Here is a 15,465-nt window from a genome sequence, read left to right as displayed (position 1 = left end):
TTACTTAAAGAGAATAGATTGATTTGGTTTTTGAGGGGAAAGGAAGCATCAAGACCAACTCTAAGCCCAACCTTCTTAAACAGATTACTAAGAATACAACCGTAAACTAAAGAAGAACATAATTTTTTATTGGGAACAAGATTTACGGTTTCGACAAGTTCAGAAAAGATAATCTGTGGAAGGTTGATTTTGAGATTATTTTGGACACAATGTAGCCAAAATAAATCTAAGGTTCGAAGAGTAGAGTAACTACCTCCAGATGGTCGAAACCACCAAGAGATCATAAGGTGAAGAAAACGGTCGTGAAGATCTAAAACACTCGTATTATCCCTTCGTTTATACTGAGATCCTACCGTTAGTTTTTCATTATCTAACACGTCATTATCTAATCCTAATGCGGTGGCAATGTATTCCGAGTCAAGATGAAGGAATCTTCCTAGAAGATAGGATCGGATCCCTATGGTTAAGGTTTTCTCTCAGTTTTTAATGAAAACAACATTAGAGTAGAAGATACGAACAAGTTGATGGTAGACAATTGGTTCAAGCTCGAAGAGTTTGTCAAATTTCCACTCTTGAAGAGTAGGAAGATGACGAAAATTTATGTCTAACATGGCTTGAAGAGATGGGATTCGTTCTTCCCGGATTTTGTAGGACTCAAAGTATTGATAAAACCTAAAGTAGAGATTTTGTTTTCGAATGGGTTCATTAAAACAAGAATTGCGAATGGTCATGTTTGGATCATCGAGATTAAGATTAGGAATTTGTTGGATGGGTGGAGGATTTGGAGGTGAGTTTGGAGGTTGGCTAGAATGACTAGAGGAAGCTCTAGAATGACTAGAGGAAGCTCTAGAACGTTTATGAGACATGATTTAAGATAATCGGAATGGAAAGAATAACCTGCAATTTTAAAACACATGTATGCAAAACAATCAATCCCAAAACTCAATTGAGTCATTAATATTTCAAGGTTCTCTATACCAATCCTAATAGGCAAAGTTTTTGAAAACTATTGAAAAATAAGGTTTTGAGAATCAATAAACATATAGTTTTCATAATAACAACATTATTAAATCAAAACACAACAATTTGAAAATATTTTTTTTTAAATTTCAAAATTTTTCAAAATCTTTGAAAATTATTGTGTTTTTGATGAAATTAATTGTAGAATCTAGTTTCTAATCACTAAACAATCAATGCCCGATCAAAAGTTCAACCTAGAACTAATTAAAACTAGTTATAGGTTCAAAAATTGATGAAATATAAGTTTTAGACAAATGCCTTGAAGAATTTTGGATTTGAGTGAGATTAGATGAAGTTTGCACATTTTTTATGATTCCAATAGGTTTAGGAGATGATATTTGAAGAGAATTCCGATTAAAAATGTTGTTTTGAGGCAAAGTGGAGATTTGAGAGATGGAGAGAGTGATATGCAACAAAGGAAGAAGAAGAAGAAGAGGGTTTGAGCAAGAAAGGAGTTCTGCCCGTGTTAAAAACAGAACCTCCAGGGGGTATCGATTCCTCTACAGGGGGAATCGGTTCCCCTTCAAGGGGGTATCGATTCCCTCTGCACCAAAACTGATAAAATCTGATTTTAAACACTCAAAATGCTAAATTAATTTTCTCTAGTGGTATTGGCAACTCATATATTGAAAATTAATCATGTTCAATCAATCAAATTTATCATTAAAAATTATTTGAACATAAAGTTAATTTTCACCAAGAATCATAAACTCCCCCTAACTAAAAGCAAGGAATGCAATAAAAAATTGCTATTATATGCATTTTTCATTTATTCTTAAAAGTGCTAAAATTATTTTAAGCACTAAGTAAAGATAGGTTAGTTAAACCTAATTCTCTCCTAAGTGTCCAAAAACATTCATTGTCTAAAGACTTTGTAAAGATATCCGCTAATTGATGCAAAGTATCAACAAATTCTAGAACTACATCTTCCTTAGTGACATGGTCTCTAATGAAGTGATGTCTTATTTCAATGTGCTTAGTTCTAGAGTGTTGGATGGGATTTTTAGTGAGACAAATAGCACTAGTATTGTCACACTTAATAGGAATGGTACCTACTTCAATTTCATAATCAAAAAGTTATTGTTTCATCCATAAAACTTGTGCACAACAACTACCAGCTAAAATGTATTCGGCTTCAGTGGTAGATAATGCAACACAATTTTGTTTCTTTGAAAACCAAGAAATCAGCATATTTCCAAGGAATTGGCAAGTACCGGAGGTGCTTTTCCTATCTAATTTGCATCCTCCATAATCCGCATCAGAAAAGTCATGCAAGCTAAAGCTAGAGTCTCTAGGATACCAAAGTCCTAAACTAGGAGTGTCCTTAAGGTATTTAAAGATTCTCTTAACAGCTAGTAAATGTGATTCCTTAGGGCATGATTGAAATCTAGCACATGAGCAAACAATGGACATAATATCCGGTCTACTTGCAGTTAGATAGAGCAAAGAACCAATCATTGACCTATATAATTTAACAACCACACATTTACCTCCTTCATCCAAGTCAAGCTTTGTAGAAGAGCTCATTGGAGTGTCATGAGGTTTCCCATTTTCCAGTCCAAACGTTTTGAGCATATCTTTGACGTATTTAGGTTTATTGATGAAGATGCCATCTTTTCTTTGCTTGATTTGGAGTCCCAAGAAAAATGAGAGCTCCCCCATCATGTTCATCTCGAATTCTCTTTGCATTAGCTTAGAAAATTCTTGGCAAAGAACATCATTAGTAGAACCAAATATTATATCATCAACATAAATTTGAACTACTAATAAATCTTTACCTTTATGCTTTAAAAACAATGAAGTGTCAACCTTCCCTTTTGAAAAACTTTTTTCAATTAAAAAGGTTGACAATCTTTCATATCAAGCTCTAGGAGCTTGTTTTAAACCATAAAGTGCTTTTGTCAATTTAAGAACATGATCAGAAAATTTTGAATCTTCAAAACCTGAAGGTTGTTCCACATACACTTATTCTTTAATAAAACCATTTAAAATGCACTTTTAACATCCATTTGATATAATTTAAATTCATGAAAACATGCAAATGCTAATAACATTCTAATTGCTTCCATCCTAGCTACGGGAGCGTATGTTTCATCATAGTCTATGCCCTCTTCTTGAGTATACCCTTGAGCAACGAGTCTAGCCTTGTTTTTCACTATATTACCACTCTCATCAAGCTTATTCCTAAATACCCATCTAGTTCCTACAATAGATTTATTACTAGGCCTTTCAACTAATGTCCATACTTTACTTCTCTCAAATTGATTTAACTCTTCTTGCATAGCCATAATCCAATGTTCATCATTTAATGCTTTTTTAATATTCTTAGGCTCTATGCATGAGATAAATACAACATAATTACAAATATTTCTAAGAGAAGATCGAGTTGTTACCTCTTTGGATGGATCACCTATGATTTCACCATCCTTGACATAGTTGTACTCTCTTGGGGTATGATACTTCCATTTCTTCAATGGTTGGATTCTCGAGAGGATCATGAGTTTCATCATCTTTCGTTTCTTCCTTTGATGATGGTTCTCCAACGTCATGTCTAACGCCATTTGTATTTATAATACCTACATCATCATTCAAGCAAGAATCCTTCCTCGGAAGAAGATTATCATCGAAAACAACATGTATAGGCTCTTCAACAATTAAAGTTCTTTTATTAAATACTCGATAAGCTTTAGAACTTAAGGAATAACCCAGAAAAATTCTTTCATCACTTTTAGCATCAAATTTGCCAAGATTGTCTTTACCGTTGTTTAAAACAAAACATTTACATCAAAAAGGATGAAAATAACTAATGTTAGACTTTTTATTTTTAAAAAGTTCATATGGAGTTTTCTTCAAAATAGGCCTAATCATTACTCGATTAATAACATAACAAGCAGTATTTGTGGCTTCCGCCCAAAAATATTTTGGCAAATTATTTTTACAAAGCATGGTTCTAGCCATTTCTTCTAAAGTTCGATTTTTCCTTTCAACAAATCCATTTCGTTGAGGGGTTCTAGGTGCTGAAAAATTATGACTAATACCATTAGAATTACAAAATTCAGTAAATCCAAGATTTTCAAATTCAGTTCCATGATCACTCCTAACACTAGTTATAGAGTAACCTTTTTCGTTTTGGATTACTTTTGAAAACATGATGAATTTTTCTAATGCTTCATCTTTAGTACTTAAGAATAGAACCCAAGTATATCTAGAATAGTCATCTACCAAGACAAATGCATATTGTTTTCCACCCAAGCTAGTAGTTCTAGATGGCCCAAAAAGATCTAAATGGATCAATTGCAATACTCTACTAGTTGATACATCATTAATGGATTTAAAAGAAACTCGCTTTTGTTTTCCTTTAGCACAAGCATCACAGATTTTATCATTATCAAATTTTAGTTTAAGCAGCTCTCGAACCAAATCTCCTTGAATTAACCGTTGCAAGACACTCATACTAGCATATCATAGTCTCCTATGCCATAACCAACTATCATGCTCATCCTTAGCAACTAGGCATAAATTAGTCATATCTATAGAGTCTAAATGCACCATGTATATGTTTCCTATTCTATGACCAACAAGCATAATCCGATTAGATTCAATGTCAATAACTTTACAGTCATTAGTTTCAAATATGACATTGAATCCTTTATCACAAAATTGACTAATGCTCAAAAGATTATGCTTTAATCCATTCACATATAAAACATTTCTAATTTGTATTGAAGAGGTATTATTTATTATACATATACCTTCGATGTAACCTTGTGAATTATCACCAAAAGTCACTTCTCCTCTATTTTTGGCGTTAAGCTCTATGAACCGGCTTTTGTCTCCGGTCATGTGTCTTGAGCATCCACTGTCAAGGTACCATGAGTTTGAATTTGTTTCCCGTGCCTTGTAGCAATGCTCTTTTCCCTACAAACATAGAATAAATTCTTATTTTTGGTACCCAAATTTTTTTGGGTCCATATTCATTAGTTTCCAAAATCCTAATCCCCTTAGGTATCCATTTGTGTAGGATATCCTTATCTTTAGTAGTAATAAGCTCTTTAGGAACCCATATACTTCTAATGATTTTTCCATTAGAGGTTCTTCGGGGACCTCTATGATTTTAGTTTTTAAAACTTTTTCTAACAAAGTTGGATTTTGAATTTTCTCCATTTTCAAAACGTTTTGTTCCAACTTTATCAAAAGAAGTTTTAAGATCATCAATTTTCTTTTGATGATCATCATTGACCTTTGAAAGTAAATTTTGCAAATCCAAATTGTTCTTTTCAAACTCTTCTAGTTTGATTTGCAAATCTTTGATTTTAATTTCAAGATCGTTATTGGTTTTGGATATGAGTTTATTTTCATTTTTTAATTTTGAAAAATCATTTTTATATTTTAAAAACAATTTCTCATAATCCGAAGCCAACCCATTATATTCATCTAATAGCTCATCATAAGATAAATCATCAAAATCAGATGAATTAGAGGTTACCTTAGAATCTTTGAATGCCATTAAGCACAAGTTTTCTACTTCTTGTTCCTCTTCATCGGATCCTTCTTCATCGCTCCATGTAGCCACATGAGCCTTGTACTTATTCTTTGATTGACCCTTTCTCTTCAATTGTGGGCAATCATATTTGACATGCCCCGGCTTTTTGCATTCATAGCAAATGATCGGGTCCTTCTCTTTTGGTTCATTTTTGAAACCTTCATTTCGTTTGAATTTTCTTCCTCGGTAAGATCTCATTATTTTTCTGAACCGTTTGGCAAACAATGTCATTTCCTCGTCATCGTCATCTTAATCTGAAACACTCTTATCTTTTGTGGATTTGAGAGCAATTCCAATGTTTTTCTTCTTCTCCTTCTCCTTTAATGTCTCATCAATCTTATCGAGGTCCACCTCATCTTCAAGCATCATTTCATGAGTGAGGAGAGAACCGATTAGCTCTTCAAGAGTTAAGGACTTTAGGTTCTTAGCCTCGATGATTGCCATCTTCTTGGATTGCCATGATTTTGGAAGTGAGTAAACTAACTTCCTCACAAGCTTTTCGTTTGGAATGATCTCTCAATACGATTTGAGACCATTGACAATCGTTGATAATCTATCCATCATAGCTTTGATATCTTCATTTGGTTTCATCCTGAAATTTTCATAGCTATGTGTTATAAGACAAATTTTAGATTCTTTTACCTCGTTGGTGCCTTCATAAGTGACTTGTAGTTTATCCCATATTTCTTTGGCGGTTGTACAAGATGAAACTCTTCCATATTCATCTGGTCCAAGAGAACAAAATATGATATGGATGGCTTTGGAGTTGAGCTGGAACATTCTTGTCTCTCCTTCATCCACAATCTTGGATGAGTGAGACGCTTGATATATCCGTCTTCTACAACATTCCATGCTCCCATGTCACTGGCTTGAATGAAATACATCACCATATTCTTCCAATAGGGCATAGTTATCTCCATTGAAGAAAGAAGGCTTGTTGACGGGCATCGAATCAAGATCGGAGTCGACGTTTGAAGTGGAGGCCATTGATGACTTTGATTATCGATGTAACTCTTCCCGAATCGACTCAATAGGTGATTAAACCTTCAAATGAGTTAGGCTCTTATACCAATTATTGAGTTAATCGATCGATGGAATCGGCCAAGAGGGGGGTGAATTGGAAATTAAAATTTTGGTGGAAGCTTTTGCAGAAAATTGACAGTAATTGCACAGCGATTTAGAGTGGTTCGACTTTCTCGACCAAAGTCTACGTCCACTACCTTAGCTATCCACACTAAGGATTTTCCACAAATTCACTAATTTGTCTTTCTTTTGAGGACAAAGAGTAACCTTACAAATCCCTCAAGAATTATACCCCAAATTCTTGAGAACACTCTCTCCCAAAGAGAACAATACAAATTTTGCAAACTTATAAGAAAATCCTCACAAGGCAAGATGTTTGCACAATTCTAGAACAAAGAAAGAACACTCAAGAATAATACAATTGAGAACAATAAGTGTTCTTGAAAGCAAAAATGAATATTGAATGAAATAGGCTTGAAAATGCTCAAACTTGAGGTTTGATGCTTTCTCTTTGATTCTTTCTTAATTCTTGTTGATTCTTGTTTCTTGTTTTTGATCAATGGATTCTAAGCTTGTTTAAATACACCTTCAAATGATTCTGAACGTTGGGGATGATTAGTGGAGTCAATAGAGCCATTTTAGTGTGAAATCAATTAATAAAACAGCTTGGAGCGTGGGGGGAATCGGTACCCCCTCATGGGGAATCGGTTCACTAAGTGTAAAATTCAAATATTTCGACCGTTAAACAAGGGGGAATCGGTACCCTCTTGGGGGGGAATAGGTTCCCTCCGAGCATTCCCTCCGAGCATTCTGTTTTTCTCGGAGCCAAACCATTCAGGGGGAATCGGTACCCCCTTGGGGGGGGAATCGATTCCCTCTGCGCAATATGAATTTTTTGGCTTTGAAATGCTTCGAAATATTTTGTAAAATTGTTTTGAAATTATTTTAAGTTTAAAACTTATTTTTATACTTGAGTAAGGATTAAAAATGACAATTGAAAGATTTGGTGTAATATTTTGATATTCGAATAATTATATCGAATATACTTAGAAAATCTTTTGGAAAATCTTAAAATTCATTTATCTTAATTTGTTATATCGAAATATCAAAATGTTTTCAACATTTTTCCTTTTACAAAATGATAAAAGAAGTAAACAAGAAAACCTCTCTAAGGTAGGTGTTTACAAGATTGAGCTCACAAGAACAAAATATTTACAAGAGAAAGATTAAATAAGAATGAAAAACTCTTCTCTTGTGTTTGATTGCTTGGATAGTTGTTCTCGTTCTTCTTCAAGTGTCCTTAGCTTGTATTTATAGCTTGAAATGTGTTTGATGTCATATATAACCGTTGGGGATGTTTTGCAACCGTTTGGGGATGATTTTTCTACTCAAAAAGGCTGCCCATAACATGGTGCATCGGTGCACTATCATGGTGCATCGATACCCCTTCTTTAAATTCAAATAAACTAGCTGTTGCAGCCTTCGTGCATGGATGCACAACAGAATGCATCGATGCACAACAGGATGCATCGATGCACTAAGTGCATTCGAAATGGAGTGCATGTATGCACTTTGACACCCTTTAGCATTTTTGCTCAAATTTGAATTTAATGGACTTTGAATTATTTTTGAAACCTTTTTAAAACTTTGAATAAATTCAATTCAAGTCCAAAAACATTTTGCCTTAAATTTTTATATCGAAACATAATTCAACAATCTCCCCCTTTTTGATATAACAAAACATTTGAAAATTTGTTTTTGGCAAAACTCCCCCTTAATAAAATGTTTAATGAAAAAGATACCAATTGTTAACAAAATGATATCAATTGTTACCAATTGTTTGAAAATATAGGAAAATGTTAAGCTCCCCCTTTTTCATTAAGAAATTGAATTTTTCAAACCAAACTTTTCCCCTTTTTGTTATATAAAAAATAATTCAATATTTGAAGTTCAAAATAACTTTGGAGAGTAAGTAGTAATTTTGAAATTTTGAAAATCATTTGAAAAATCAAAGCTCCCTCTCAATAAATGCATTCCAAACAAAATTAAGCTTTTAGGATCATGACACTTAAACAAAATTGAATTTCAACAAAGAATAACAAACATGTTAGTAGTACATGAAATTCAATATATCCAATTCTAAAATACTTTATGCAATACCAATTGTTAAAATTAAGTACATATGCATAAAGTTTTATAAAAATGTTATGTATTTGAAAATTTTTGATATCAATTGTTAGAGAGATATCATTTTCATTTAAACCACATGCATAAACATTCAAGTTTAGGTCAAAAATTTAAAATTTGTAAAATCAAAGTATTTGAAAATTTGATATCAATTGTTAGAGAGATATCATTTGCATTAAAACCAATTTTGACCAAAATTTTATTATGATGAACTAAAAATTCTTAAAAATTAATATAACTTTAAAATGTTCATCATAATCATCTTTTCAACATACATGAGATTAAAATCATGATGCATAATCATTTAAAACCAAAACTCATGCATGCTTAAAATCAAATGAGCAACCAAAACCCATTCCTTTTTCATGTGTGGCTAGAGCATCTTGAATATCATCACTTTCATCACCATTGCTCCCACACACCTACAAGAGACATTTATTTTGATTTTGGTATCCAAATTGCTTTGGATCCTTGGACGTTAGGTTCAATGTCTTGTTTCTTTTGGAATCCATACTTGTCTAATTTTAAAACGATTTCCTTTCTTCAAAGGACAAGTATGTTCCTTATGACCATGATAATGACAATGTGAGCATATTGTCATTATTGAACTAAATGAATTATTTAAAATTATTTATTTTTCTTTTGTTAAGCATTCAAGCTTAACTTTTAAATCAAAATTTTCTTTTTCAAAACTTTCAATTTTTATTTTTGAAAGCTCTAAATCCTTTTTCAAAATTTCATTTTGGCTTTCAAAATCTATTTTTGTTTTCAAAAGAAAGTCATTTTCGATTTTAAATTTTGAAATCATTTTCTTATATTTGGAGTTCATGGTCTCAAACTCCGAATATAACCTATTAAAAGCATCTTGTAACTCATCAAACGTATATGAATTAAATTCATTTGAGTTAGAAGATATCTCGGGCTCTTCACGAGCCATTAGAGACACCACCTTTGTTGGCATTAGAGACACCACCTTTGTTGGTTCTTCTTTCTTGTTTCCATGGATTTCCTCGAGCTTATTCCAAAGCTCATTGGCACTTGAACATTAAGAAACCCCTTCATAGATTTCATGACCAAATGCACAAAACAATATGTGCATGGCTTTGGCATTAAGTTGAGTTTTCTTCCGTTCTTTGTCACTCCTCTTCTTCTCATTCTTTTTTGGAGAAGCATAGTCGTTCTCGATTATCTCCCATGCATCAAGATCATTGGATTGGATGAATACCTTTATTAATTTCTTCCAATGATGATAGTTGACTCCATTAAATTATGGAGGTTTGTCGGTTAGTAGGGAATCTTCCATGTGGAACAAGCCGGAGGTGGAAGCCATCTTCTCGGTTGTGTCAGGAATTGGTAGATCTTCTTCGAGGATCATCTCAAGGCAGTTAAACCTTCTTAACGAGTTAGGCTCTGATGTCAATTGTTAGGATTTTTGAAAGCTTGAATCGACAACCGGAATTGCTTACAAAGAGGGTCGGGATCAGTTTTTGTGTTTAGGGAGTAAGGAGATTAAAAGATATAGAATTGCACAGCGGTTTAGAGTGGTTCAACTTCTCAACCAAGTCTACATCCACTACCTTAGCTCCTCACCAAGGATTTTCCAACAAATTCACTAATTTGTTCTTTCTTTTGAGGACAAAGAGTAACTTTATAAACTCCCTAGTTTTTTCGGGCTAAACTAGAACCTTTCCCTAGCTTTTACACGGGATTATCTAGAACCTTTCCTTTTTACAAAATGATAAAAAAAGTAAACAAGAAAACCTCTCTAAGGTAGGTGTTTACAAGATTGAGCTAACAAGAACAAATATTTAAAAGAGAAAGATGAAATAAGAATGAAAAACTCTTCTCTTGTGTTTGATTGCTTGGATAGTTGTTCTCATTCTTCTTCAAGTGTCCTTAGCTTGTATTTATAGCTTGAAATGTGTTTGATGTCGTATATAACCGTTGGGGATGTTTTGGAGCCGTTTGGGGATGATTTTTCTACTCAAAAAGGCTGCCCATAACATGGTGTATCGGTGCACTATCATGGTGCATCGATACCCCTTTATTAAATTCAAATAAACTAGCCGTTACTAGCCATTGCATCCTTCGTGCATGGATGCACAACAGGATGCATCGATGCACTAAGTGCATTCGAAATGGAGTGCATGGATTCACTGCATGGTGCATCGATGCATTAGTGGCAGGTGCATGGATGCACTGCAGGGGTGCATGGATGCACTGCAGGGGTACATGGATGCACTTTGACACCCTTTAGCATTTTTGCTCAAATTCGAATTTAATGGACTTTGAATTATTTTTGAAACCTTTTTAAAACTTTGAATAAATTCAATTCAAGTCCAAAAATATTTTACCTTAAATTTGTTATATCGAAACATAATTCAACATGATGGTTTCAGTACCTTTTAAGGGGGTATCGATACTACTATGTAAAGAGGTATCGATACCTGTCATGGTATCGGTACTCATTTTGCATTATGTTATTTCTCGGAATCAAATTCAACTGAGGGGTATCGATACCTTTTGGCTAGGTGTCAGTACCTATATATAAAGGGGTATCGATACCTTCTAGGGTATCAGTACCTCTTTTACATTCGATGTTTAAAGAGGTATCGATACTTCCCTATTAAAAACTCAATTTTAACTCGATTATGGTTTGAAATACTTTGTAAAAATTATTTCAAAAATATTTTAAGAGTGAAACACAAATTTTCATTTAAGTAAGGAGTAAAATTGATATTTGAAAACTTGGAGTAATATTTGTGATATTCGAATAATTGAATCGAATATAATATTTATCGAATATTAAATCTTAAAATTTATTAACACTTTATTTGTTATATCGAAACATCAAAATGTTTTCAACACATTTTGAGTTAGCTTTGCTCGTCATATTACGTTAGCATCTTCATCCACTTGTTTTGGTCACTCGTCGTTACGTTGGGCTCGTCACGTTAACATCTTTATCCATTTACTTTGATGAGTAAGCTTTAGACGTTGATCATTAGTTAACTAATAATTTTATCCATTAGGGGGTCTTTTAACCCAAAATGAACTGTTGTGTTCATGTGCTCCAAAAAACGAATATGGGTAAAAATGACTATTTTATTAGACGTTAGGAGTATTCTTCATCATTATGCTATATATTTAAGGTAAATCATGCATCTAATCACTAAACTTTCACTTTATTTTTGTTTTGGTCACTCCACTTTCAAAATTTTGATTGTGTAACCCAACTCTCAAAACTTATTTATTTTATCACTCAATCATTAGTTGTGTAATAGAAGTACTAAAACAATGTATTTTGAGTAGACTTCTTGATATGATCCAGGTTAGATGTCCTAAGTCATATGTGAGTTTACCCGATCGTAATTCTAGTAAGAATTTCCGCAATGCTTTTGTAATTGCATAAACAAATAGCATAAGTAAAAAATGTTATGATAATAATGATAATGGAGTGGTGAAAGGATGGTAAGTGTCAAATAACGCAAGTAAAAATTGTTATGATAATAGAGTGGTGAAAGGATGGTAAGGATTTAGAAGTGTGATGTGGTGGGATGAAATAATAGGCAAAGTGGAAAAGATGTAATAAAGGTGGCGTAGGGTTGTTGGATGAAAATGAAAAATGGATTGTGACCCGGTAGCTATTTGGAGCTAGGAACCAGCAATATAACAAAGTGGAATTGAAGTGGTAGGATATGGAACGTGACCACCTAGCTATAGATGAGCTAGAAACTAACACTATAACAAGTGAAATGGATGAAGACAACAAGTGGAACTTGAAGCTGATAAAGTTCTCAAAAAACTAAAATGAAAGCAAATACTTTCAAGGATTTTAATATAAGCAAAAGGTTACTTTTTTTACAATGATCCTAAGTGCCTATTTATAATGTTTCTTAGGAAGCATATGAAAAGTTTAAAATAGCTGAATGAATGCATATCTAAATGCACTTAAATTACATTTAAATGCTTTATATTTCTTCTATCTTGTTGTGGCCGACCATATTGATTGAAATTGCATGAATTTGAGCTAAATTATGAATGTATCTAGCCTCATTTTCGTCCCAAGAAAGAGGTGACTCTTAGGTTGCCTTGCTTTGCTTGCAAATGAATGAAAATCAATGTAGATATATGATGAATGTGGACATCCTACACGTCCAAATCAGTTTGTCTCTTCAAATTCCTTGTTAATTTTATCACTTAATTTGGTGATTAAATGAAATAAAATCATCATTCATTGCTTGTATCGTTGCAACAAATGAATAACCTTCAAAATGTGATAATAGCCTTGAATGCAAGATTTGAATGCTTAATAATTGTTTTTCCTTATAAAAACACGTGAATGACTTCCAAAGATGATAAATTCATCCTTAAATAGGTGAATTAAGAAGACTTGAATGCATTGTATTTGGTGGAATGCGAATAGCCCTTGAAGAATGAAGAGAAATCAACCTTGAATTGTCTTGAATGAGTGAGTTAAGATGATCTTCAATGGCTTATCTCTTGGTAGAAAATGAAAGGACTCTCATTTGGCTTGAATCAATCTACACATCCATGCACCTAGAAACACATATAGACTTTATTCAAACTTAAAAGAAATATGCATGAAAATAATTAAAGAGTTAGTTAGATTAATACACTAGCTTAATAAATGAACTAGTTTGATTAATAAACTAAATACATGAATGAAGTAGTCCTTTAGTAGCTCTACCTACCTATGTTGCCTCAAGTTCAACTCCTTTTGGGTGAGTAGGTACTCAAGGCTCTTATGGTCTATAAAGATGTGACACTTATCCCAAAAAAATAGTGTCTCCAAATCTTCAGTGCAAAAACCACTATAGCAAGTTCCAAGTTATAAGTGAGTAGTTACATTCATGTGGTTTAAGCTTACGAGACATATAGGCCACTACTTTCACTTCTTATATCAAGACATAACCTAGCCCGTTTAATGATACATCACTAAACATGATGAAATTTTTACCTAACTTAGGTTGGGTGAAAATGGGGGGTTGAGTGATAATCTTTTTTAATTGATCAAAACTCTCTTGACGCCTTTCATCCTAAACGAAACTAACTCCTCTTTGAAGTAATCTAGTCAACGATATCACAATCATTGAATATCCTTTGAAAAAATAATAATAGTATCTAGCCAGACCCAAGAAGCTATGTACGTCTGACACATTCCTAGGTAGTTAACACTCAAACACTACCTGAATCTTATTCTCGAATACCGTCTGTCGCTACCACATGACCTAAGAATGAAACTTCTATCAACCAAAACTCATACTTCCCAAGCTTAGCATAAACCTGACGCTCTTGAAGTGTCTGTAGGACGATATAGAGGTGTTGATAGTGTTATTTCTCAGGCCGAGAGTACACAAGGATGTTATCTATGAATAACACTAAGAATTGATCTAGGTGTGGGTGAAAAACTCGATTCATCAAGTCCATAAATGTTGTTGGGGCATTGGTTAGTCCAAACAACATTACAAGGAACTCGTAGTGGTTATACCTTATCATAAACTCCATTTTGCCTATGTTTGCATCTTTGACTTTCAATTGGTAGTATCATGATCTCAAGTCTATATTGGAGAACACACATGCACCTTTAAGTTGGTCAAAGATATCGTCAATCCTAGGAAGAGGGTAACGGTTTTTTATGGTTAATTTATTTAATTGTATATAGTCGATACATAACCTCATATAGACATCATTCTTTTTAACGAAGAGAAACACTTGATTGGATGAAACTTTTTTCCAATAATTCTTGAATATGGTTATTTAACTTTTTTTTATCTCCGTCGGTGTCATGTGGTAGGAAGCAATGGACATTGGAGCTGAGCCTCGTAGATCCTCTAAGAATACATCAGAGAACTCTATTACAACATGGATATCTTATAGTATCATATTCGTGACCCTGGTATATACCACGTGAGTTAAGAATGCTTCATAAACCTGACTATTTAACCTTTGAGCTACTATTGTAGATACAACCCTTGTAGGGAAACTTGACTTCCCGCTGATCATTACTTTTTTAGTCCCATCCTCCGTTCTAAGTTTAAGTTGCCTTACATTGCACTTCAAACTAGCATCGTGCTCTGAATCTAGTCTATGCCCAAAATCATGTCAAATTTTTGAAATGATAATTCTATTAGGTTGACTATGAAGGTTTGACCCTGGATCTCTACTGGACATCGACGATAAACTTTATCGACAAGGACGTCTAACCCTGGGGGACTAGACACTCACACCCTACCTCTAATTCCTTGACTATAATATTTTTCTCTCAAACCAAATCATGGCATATGTAGGAATGAGTGGAACTCAAATCTACTAATACAATAACATGAATGAAAACACTATAAATATACCTGAGATCACATCTGCGGTGCTGCATTCCTCCTGCTCTCGCACAACATACCAGTGAAAAGCCACTCTAGGCTTTGAACCTGCTACAGACCTCGCAATACCCTGGCTGAGTTGGCCCGAGGTAGGCCCACCACCTCTCAAAGACCCTTACCCTCACTAGACTAATGGTTCTAAGCTTTACGTCGAAGTGGAGGATGTATGATGAGCTCTACTACAATCCTTGACAAAATGCTTCAACAAACCACAATTAAAGTAACCTTTAAACACTTGATGGAACTCTCTTGAATATCTCATTTCGTAAGTCGGGCATACCGGGTAAGATG

The sequence above is a fragment of the Hibiscus syriacus genome, unplaced genomic scaffold, assembly GCF_006381635.1.
Source record: "Hibiscus syriacus cultivar Baekdansim isolate YM2019G1 unplaced genomic scaffold, ASM638163v2 tig00109971_pilon, whole genome shotgun sequence".
Lineage (NCBI taxonomy): Eukaryota > Viridiplantae > Streptophyta > Magnoliopsida > Malvales > Malvaceae > Hibiscus > Hibiscus syriacus.
The sequence above is the reverse complement of the archived record's forward strand: the minus strand, read 5'-3'. Positions refer to the sequence as shown.